The sequence below is a fragment of the Nicotiana tomentosiformis genome, chromosome 3 (genome assembly GCF_000390325.3).
Source record: "Nicotiana tomentosiformis chromosome 3, ASM39032v3, whole genome shotgun sequence".
NCBI lineage: Eukaryota > Viridiplantae > Streptophyta > Magnoliopsida > Solanales > Solanaceae > Nicotiana > Nicotiana tomentosiformis.
The window spans coordinates 32,339,214-32,349,855 of NC_090814.1; positions in this window are offsets into that span (position 1 = coordinate 32,339,214).

Below are 10,642 nucleotides of genomic sequence, written 5' to 3' on the forward strand. Positions count from 1 at the left end.
CAGATCATCTTTGACTCCCAGTTACTTTCAGTTATTATATTATCAGTTCAGTTTCAGCTTTCAGTTATTTTATTGCCTTACATACTCGGTATATTATTTCGTACTGACGTCATTTTTCTAGGGACGCTACATTTCATGCATGCAGGTTCAGATAGACAGACGGGTAGACCTCCTCAGTAGGTGTTGCCTGAGTTCAGCCTGATCGGTAAGCTCCATGTTTTTCGGAGTTGCTAGGTCTAGGGCTTTGTGTACATATTGTGTATATATGTTATGGGTAGGTCGGGACCCTATTCCGATCACAGTACATCCACCAGTAGAGGCTTGTAGATATATCCTGTCAGTTAATACACCATGTTAGGCTTGGAGGCTTTGTATGTATATTTTGTTGGTTTGTCAGCTGTGGTAGTTATGACGTCCTTGTCGGCCCAGCTTTATATTGATGTTTAGTCAAAACTAGTTTCTGTTCTGTTTTATATTTTTCTTCGCAAATTATCTTGCAATGTGGCCCCATGGCCAAAGTATGAGATTGTATGTTCAGAGTCCCTCAGTCGCAAGTTGGTACGCTATATTAGGTGGGGCACCGGGTGCCAGTCTTGCCCCCAGGTTCGGGGCGTGACATTAACCCTCATTTTATAAATTCTAACTAGGGATAAGATTGAACTACTTGTAGCCACATTTGGGTGCACTTAATCCTCTTAATTTGTTTAGGGATTATTAAATTAGGAAGTCTTGTTAGTCTTCAGAATAAGCTAATATAGAATTATTATCCGAGGCTAATTAACATAATCTCACTCATATCTATAAAATCATAAAATATATTGGATCGTTACTTGAGTGTAATTCCCCGTGTATCCATGCTTGTATCCATTGATCATTTTACTTTATTTCTAGGTTAGTTTATATTTTGTATTTAGATATAATATTTTCTCAAAATCTATGCTAGTATATGGCTTAGCATAATAAGCGACAATTCTCTTACTTGCCTAATCGCCTACATATTATTCCCTATGGGATTCGACCCAAACTGATAGTTGGATAAATTATATTGCATGTGACTGTGTCAACTTACTCTTTGAGGAGTGGATTGTCATCAAAATTGGCGCCATTTTTTAGGAACAATTTGGCGCATTTAGGTTGTTTGGGAAGTAAGCGTACTTGCATTTGTCCAAACTTGTAAATATCTGTGTAGTTATTTTTTTATCTTTGTTTATTTTCTTGTGTGATTTCTTGTTTATTTTCTTAGTTTTTGAAAATTGCATCACATAATGAAAATTGGTCGGATGGTAGTTGTTCATACTTTGATGACCCTTATCCTTATTGTGGAGGACCACACTCATGGAAAAATTATTTAAATTCTCCCGGCGGCGGATTGTGTGAACAATCTCAAACCTACGAGTGGAGTATATGTGATAGGTATGGTGGTCAAAATGGTCATTTTGGCAATTGTGCTTGTTTTTCCTTCCCTTCCCCGAACCCCCACTATGACGATTCTACTTGTGGTTGTGACATTTTTAGGGGTTTGGAAGTGAAAGAAATTGAGCATGGTCAAAACGGAGAGTTCAAACTTATGATGAAGTACCTACTTGAAGAAGGAAACAAAGAGCAACAAGTCTTAGAGAAGATCTTGGAAAATAGTCTCCAAAATGGTTTGAAGCTTGAATCGAGAATTGAACATCTGCCAACTGACTCTATGCTTGTTGGTGATGCTGAAAAAAAGAAATTAGAGTCAACCGGTGTAATTAAAAATATGATTGAAATTGACTCTATTTCAGGGGGAAAAGAGGATGTCAAAATCCTGGCAAAATTTCAACTTGGAGGCTTGATGTCTTATTCCTAGAATTTTTTGACATTGGAATATTGTGGTGATATGGGAATTGAACCACATAAATCAATAAGGGACTATGAAGAGGAAAAACAAGAGCCGTACATTTTGAGATTTGAAGGCGCAAGGAAATAACATGGCATTCCTCACATAAAAGCCATGAAACGCAAAATGAAGCAAAAGGCATTTGGCTTTTTCATTTACTTACCACCACCCACTCGTGATCACAAGCTTGAATCTAAGTTAGGTGACTAATTCGATCCTCTAATGGGAGAGAAAAATTGTAAAATTGACTCGCGTCGTGCCACGACATTAAATGCGGCATTTGGTGGGAGGCAACCCATCGTTTTCTAAATTTTTAGTCATTTTTAAATTTTTTTTTAGAATAGCTTAGTATATTATTTTTAACTAATCTGTAAAGTTTTATAATTTTTGTAGTTGATTTGCGCAGGTCGGGGTGTCGGGGCAGTCCCAAACCATTAGCTGCTGAAACTTACAGAAACTGCAGACCTACACATTCGCAAAGAATGATATGCGGTCGCGAAGAGAAAATATTTTCCTAAAGCTTCATGATGGCGCAAAGCCAGATGCAGTCACACACCAATGGGAAACTTTTACTTTTTTTGAACACGTGTCTCTACTTGGTATCGCGGCCAAGGTAAGTTCTGAACGATAAAATACTGGAAATCAGTTTCAAAAGTTACTGGAATGCCCAAACACAGAAACTGTTCCCCCCTTCTACCCTACCCCAAAAATCATCTCCATTTCTCCTTTGCTTCAATTCCATTGCCATATTCACTCATAATTCTCAAGGTATATGGCTTCTCTCTTATCTCTTAAGTTTTTTTTCCTCTCCTTTTCTTGGTGTGAAATGATAGAAGAGCAATGCGTTCTTGAGGTTTTAGGGCTTGAGTTTAATTTTTGAAGTAAAAATCTTGTGTACTTTACATACTTGCTTGTTGGGTGAGGTTGGTTGAGTGTGAGTGTTTTATTATTTACAAACTTTGGCCAAGATGTGTACTAAAAATAGCTGAAAAATGAACAAAAAATTGGTGCACACGAATTGTTTGAGAAAAAGCCTGGAAGAGCTATGTCTGAGCAAGGAAAAAGACCTTCGCGACGACCCATTCCGCGATCGCGTAGGTCTAATTCTTCTTGCAAGAACATTTCTCTTCGAGATCGCGATGTCGTTTCCTCGATCACATTGCTTTAATTCTGTAAAAAACAAAATATTCTTGGCAGTCGCGATGGTCAATTCCATGATCGTTATTCTTTAACCTCCAAGTAGCAAAATAGTAGCTCTTCTAATTTTGACCCGAAAGCTTTTTGATCCCTTTCTTTGGCCTAAACTCATCATACAAGAGAGCTTTAAGTGTCTATACAAGTGTTTAACATGTTTACTATGCTTGTAGGTACTTTAAGCTTGAAAATGGCTTCGACATCAAATGATAATGTTCACGAATTTGCCGACCAAGTTTCCCAAGAGGAGTACTTTGATCGGGGCACATTCTCATTGCTAAGATGTTCCCACCGCTATGACAAACAACTATGTAGAAGCATTATCAAGGAAATTAGCATTCTTTTGACGGACCTTGAAGGCTGATGGACGAGTTCTATGGAAGGTTGGTGTCAAGTGGATGGATTTGCTTTGCTGAGGAAACAAGAAAAGCAAATCACGAAGTGACAAGAAAATTTTATGTGAATGCCTTGGAGATGAACTTCAAGAATGATTTGGTTGTCATTGTTAGGGGCAAGGCAGTCCGTTTTGATCCAAAATTGATTAATGCATACGACAATCTTTCCAATACTGACAACACGGTGTATAGGGAAAGAGCTAAAAAGTTGGGCGCACAATGGGTTGCGGACCATTTGCATGGAGGAAAGATGCCGAATTGGATAAAAATCACTCAAGGATTGAGTCTTCTGAGTTCACTGCCAAAGCCAAGACTTGGCTCTCAATTATCTGTGCTTGAGTCATGCCTTCATGTAATGGGACAGAGGTTACACTTGTGAAGGAAAGGGTGATTTGGGCTCTCATGGAGGGCACACCAGTGAATGTGGGACAGATTATAGTTGATGAGATAGCAGAGGTTGTTGCGGAAAGGACATAAAGTTTATTATTCCCCTCCTCCATCACTCATTTATGCCATGAGGCGGGGGTGAAGAATAGATCTACAGAGAATGAAAAGAGTCCATAGAAGCTCATTCACCCATTGCTGAGAAAGGGAGCGGGTAATGCACAGAAGAAAAGAAAGATTGATGTAGCATCTACTTCATTTGGACAGTTTCCTTGACACCATTACTGAGATGCTCGATTCTTTCGCAGCTGACACAGGGACTTCTACTACCATTGTACCACTTGAGCAGGGACCTCTCACACTCAGGTATATCTCTCGCTAGGTCTATGACATAGAGACATAGGTCCGCCAGCTTGTGGAAGGTCTCCCTTTTGGACTGTCTGGAGAGAGCACATCTGCAGGTCCGTTTGGGATAGGGAAGAGTCCATATTTGAAAGATCTTATTTGAGAGAAGGATGCTATTAAAGCCAAACTGGGTAAGATTGAGCGAAGGTAGCTAAAGTAGAGAGAACATGAAAAGAAGAAGAGCAAATTTCCTGACAAAGATTAAGAGCACACTGAGGACATTTTGTGGATTAGATGACAATGATGAGGATGACTTGGAGCTCACAGTTTTCAGTACCTCTAGTTAAGAGTGATGCAGATTTCAGGGAGCACCTCTCACATTTTACCTTGTTTTGTTTAGTTGCATTGATGAGAGTGCAACATTTTAGGTTGGGGTTGGCTCATTTATATGTGATGGATGTATGTGGAGCATGACTATTTTATGAACTTGATAGATTGGTTAACTTTTTGAAGTTTATTAGTGATATTTTTAGTTTATTTCCAGCATGTTAGTACTAGTTTTTTTATTTTATTGTTTATTTTGTTACTTTATTTACTTTTAGTAGTATTAATTAAACTCCTTGGCTTTTCATTATGTCACGATTCTTTTCTAAGGAAATAATTTGTATCGAACTGGGTGATGATGGATGGCATGACAACTTCCTGAAAGGATTAGTCTTGTATAGTTTTCCTCTTTTTAGGCAAATCTTTTTAAAGCTAGTTTAGTAGCTAGTAGTGAATAAAGTGGTTATTGAGTGTGATCTTTTGTCCATAAACTAACTTGTGATTTGTTTGGTACCAACATATTTATACTTTAGCATATGAATTGTTGGTGGTTTAAAATGAAAAATAATTGAAGTGATAATCCTTGTAGTGACTTTTAGGTTCTATTTTTTTCTCTTTGATTCATTAAATAGTCTTTTAGGCTATATGTTAGTTTGTTTGAGTTCATTGGTCTCAATTGGATTTTGGATTTATATTTCACTTGCGTTTGCATGTGCCATGTGTGGTGAGATTTGTTATGAGTTCTTTTGCATTATTTATAGTCTAGAAGTTGCTCGGAATGTATTTCAAGGCGAAATCCTAGACTAACTTGGTTTGAAAAATGATGTTAGACCTTCCTTGGACCGTTCTTGTGCCTTAAATTTCCTACCATTGCATATTTTGCCTAGGCAACCCATTTTGAGCCTTTAACCTTTTCTTTGACAACCATGTTACAAGATTTATTCTTTTGTTCTTTATTGATCTATCTTTTGGCTTTCTACCTCCCTGTGTGATATAAAAGTGTAAACATAGGCTAAAAACCTTTGGGAATGACAGTTAGAAATGTTGTGATGTGGAAGTTGCTTAAAAGGTGAAAGATTAAAAAGACAAAAAATAGAGAAAAAGAAATAGTTGAACCTTCCTTGGTTTTTGAAAAACAAAAAAAGTAATAAAGAAGAAAAAGGAAGAAAAAATAAGGAGTTGTAATTAAAGGGAAGACTAGGTGGTGAAATGAAAAGTGAAGAAAGGGTGAAAAAGTTTTTGAAAGAAGTGTTCTTTAATTATTGCAAATTATAGTACTTATGGAGGTTTTGAATCACACTTACCCAAATTGTACCCTACCTTAACCAAAACACTAAATTACAATCCTTTAGGTCCTAATTGATTTTAACCAACTGTGTCTACATTAGTGAAGAAATGCATGAATGGCAAGCCTATGGCTCTACTTGTGTGCATTTGAACATCTTTTGTGTGAGTGTGTGTGTGTGTGTGTGTATGTGTGTATGTATGTGTGTGTGTGTGTGTGTGTGTGTGAGAGAGAGAGAGAGAGAGAGAGAGAGAGAGAGAGAGAGAGAGAGAGATAATTCTTTCCACTTGATATCTCATTTGTGTTTTAAATTACATTTTATAAGTATGTGATTCTCTCTTAAGTGTGAGGGGGCATGAGATTTGAGTTGTGAATTTAATCCAATTTTTATTTGGGAGGAATGAACAAAAGAAAGTTGTTTGTGATAACGAGGCAAAATTTGAAGCTTTAGTGTCATGAATTGGTTGCTACTTTGATTAACATGGTGTTTGAGCACTTGAATTGAAATGAACTTTGTGAGAAGTATTTGGTGATTCATATGCTTTGGATTAATTGTTGGTACCAACCAAAGTCACTAGATTGTGTTTAATTTAAAACTTTTTGACTTTAAATGATGTTTGGTATGTCATTGAGCTTAATTGTTGATTTTATTGAAGAATGTCTTAGTTGTTGACTTGCTTGAGGAAAAGCAATAGTTTAAGTTTGGGGGTTTGATGAGTTGATATTTTACCAACTTATCTCTTCTTGATACTTAGACTTTTGTATGATTTTATTGAGAAACTAAGGCATTTGTTTAGGTTTATTGGTATATTTCAGGTATTATGTGATTTAAAAAAGACACATAAGAAAACAAGTCAAAATGAGTTAAAATGGAAAAAAAATGAACTGTTGCCGGTATTGCTCTTCCTGATCGCGGAATGTCTTGGTGCGATCGCGAACATCCAGGAAAATAGTAATCGCGAATGCAGAGTTTGAGTTGCAAACGCGAAGAAGGAAAGCTGGTCAGCCACTAGTCAAGTGTTGTAGGCGATCGCGAGGTGGAAAGATGCGATCACAGACTTCCTAGAAGATCTTTGTCGCGAACGTGAGGTCTTTAAGCGATTGCGGTACAAAAAAGTCTGGTCAGCGGCTGGTCAAATATTCTATGCAAACGCAATTTGAAGTACACAATCGCGATTCATTGCAATGTTGTTCATCGCGATCGCATGGTATTTTTCGCGATTACGATTCCCATAACTGGTCAGAACATCTGAACAGTTTTGGAATTTCATGCTTTTTGTTCTCAACCCATTTAATAATCGACCCAGCTTATTTGGAAGTGATATTTGGAAAATCTTTAGTCTTCTTGACTAGAAAATACAAGCTTGGAGCTAGGGTTCTTACACCACACTTGGTGGTTGAAGATTTGAAGACTTTGGATGAGATTTTCTTAAGAATCGTGATGGCACCTAGTTCCTAAGACTAGGTAAGCCTATCACATAATGAGATCAACAGAAAATATCAACTAAACTATTAATGAAAACTGAAGAGTACCATAATATAACCCAAAGCAGAATACAATAGTCATAAATCCCAAAACTCTGTAATACTGAGTCATATGCTCTACAAGAAATACATAATAAGTCTCAACGTTGTTACACCCCATATTTTCGTACGTGAGAGTATTCATAGGTCAATTGATGTAAGCTCAAAAATGAGGTCGTCTTGAAAGTACATAAAGTAAGTTAATTATGTTTTCTTGGAGATTACAAATCTTTAAGATCATGAATAACAAGTACCAAGAGGGTTGGAAAGCTCAGAAGCTAAACGAAAAATAAGTTTTGTCGAAAGTCGATAAGTTTGGAATGTTATAACATGCACTTTGGGATGAGACTAGGGTTCTTAAAGTCATAATGAGGTTATGTTATGAGTTATTTTATGCTTATGAAAGTCGTGTTTTAGGTTTTTTTATTCAAGCGAGTGGTGGAACAAAAGTTGGCAAAGGTCATCACAAGTTACATTCATAAATGTGTTGAAATTTAGGTCAAATGTAGCAGAGATTTTATCCCAATATACTTGGAATTATGGGATGATCCACATATCAAATTGAATATCCACAAGTCTAGTTTATAACGCATTAAATCGTTTATCGATACGACATCGTAGTAGAGAGATATTTGCAGTTTTGCAAGACTGCGGAGACTGCATAGGTGTGTAACTGGAGATTTTTTACCAATACATTTAGTGTGCTATATGAGGTCTTTTTCATACATATTATATACCAAATTAAAGGTCTTGGAATTTAGTTTCCAACGCTCTTAACCATTTATTCATATGACATCTGGATAAAAAGATATAAGCATCGGAAGATGGGCAAATGCTAGGGTGCCAAGCTAGCACCTCTTTGACTTTTCAAAAGTTGATATATATAGGTCTTAGGTCGTATTTATCTCTATATTTTCATAGCACACGACCATAGAACACCCATAAATATATCCTTAAGCTCCCTTCTAGGGTTTCAAAAAATATTAACATATCGGGTACGAAATCAAGAAGAGATAACATTATTCAATCAAATGAACCTTACCGAATTCCTAGAATACCAGTTAGATCCCGATAATAACAAAGTCAATTTCCGGTCAAACCTATAAATTGTTTAATCCTTCAAATTGCCAACTTTCAGCAATTAGAGCAAAAACCTTCTAGGAGCCTCCAAATCGAAATTCGAAAATATGCCCAAGTACAAAATCACCATTTGAACCTATTGGACCATCAAATCACCAGTTCGAGGTCATTTACTCGAAAGTCACACATTGATTAACTCTTCCAACTTAAAACTTTCATAATAAGGATTAATCTTCCAAACCAAATCTTGAACATATCAAAAATTAGAACCAACCATCCAAGAAAGGCGCAATGCATCATATGAAGCTAATCAAGGTCTCAAACGATTGAAAAAAATGATAAATCTAAAATTGACCGATTGAGTCGTTACATTCTCCCTCACTTAAAAATGCGCTCGTCCTCGAACGTGCCAAGAGTCATTCTAAAGCCGTCAAATAACTGAATAAACTCATCATACACATACCCATGAGTGATTGCATGCCATATTAATCCATATAAATCCATTAACACATTCCTGACTGAAGGTTCTTCCTTCAATCTAAGCCTTAGAACCCAAACTCCAACATTCGGAACCCCCTCTAAGATCTGATTCTTGTATATATACTTTGTATCAATCCCCACAAGATGCATCAAGTCAAAGATTTACTCCCAAGATGTAACCACACGACGTACCTTGTAACTCACATGCCCATAGCCATATCTTCTGCCAACAACAACTGCTCATTACCAGAACTAGTACCAATAATATACCTCACATCTAATAAAATATTATTCCAAACCTTGGCAGCACTGCTAATGATGAAAGAATCATATAGAAACTCATAACCACCCATCAAATCAATAAGTCATAGAGTTCTCTCGCCGACAAGAACCATTGTCAAATCTGAGCTGACTAATGGCATTCTTCTTTCAAACATACCTTATCCAAATCTGATTGTACTAATTCAAGGTCCAATAACCTCGTCTCACCCAGTGCAAGCTGCTCGACTGATAGGCCACATCAAATGTAACCAAGAACCTTATACAACGCAATTTGTGTATCAATCAAGCAATAGAAAGAATATGACCAATAATGAAAAGAGAGCCAAATAGAAGAACTATCCATCAAATTTACCAGATAAATCAACAAAGCATAATTCTATGAACCCATATCACGAAGGGGTAACAAAACACATGAAATAAGCACAAGGAATTGAATCCAACATAATAGTATTACGGCTTACCACTCGATCTAACATCATACCATCGTTGCATGCAACCTGATCCAACTAAACATCCACATAATAATACCCATTGAGCCAAAATCCTCATGCTTACCAAACTCATGTGTATCAATAACAAGAATGTAAAGTGCATAAACACAATCATTGGGAGACGGGTAGCATAAATTTCTACGAAAAAAAGGTAAGCACGATTATGGCGCACTAAGCAAATCAACATCTCAAGAGATCATGATATACATAATAACGTGAAATAAGTCTCAAATCAATATCATAAGTACATAAACAAATACAGGGTCTAAACACAACCGTAAGTTTCTAACAAACACCCATAACCCAATGTCACATCATCACGAGCATCTACTAAGACTAAATAGTATCAATTGAACAAACACATATGTCCAAAAAGGTAATACATAGAAATAAATTGATAAGTATGAAGGGGAATGCATGTGATGCGGATCGGATCAAGTAAAACAGCTCATCACGAAGTCTCCAATACACACTACTACTCAGTTGGATGGGTACCACTAGTACCTTCCTCAAAACCTATACAAAAATGTGAAGAAGTATAGTATGAGTACAAAACTACGTTACTCATTATGTATCAAGTCTAGCCTCAAAGAAGTAGTGGCGAGAAAAATGACATCGACACTTACTAACAGTAAATAAATCAGGTGAAAGCATAGATAGGATTCGAAGCAAGGCATAGTATCATCAAATAAATATGAAAGCTAGAGCCACATTGCATATGAAATTTTAAGCATGCTTAACAGATATAAAAGATCCAACCAGGTGTTAATACCTTAATCCTCGTAGAAACACATGATGTTATTCAACCAGCGTTTATATAAAAAACATTGCATGAGTTCAAGATATGTATATATGCATGCTCAGGAGATACGTAAATATGCATGCTCAGGATCCCTACTCAACCTCACAGCACAAATCCATGTGCCTGACATAGGCCATGCGTCCAAACTAATTACCAAATCTTAGTGCCTACACGCACAGGGCCCAAAAT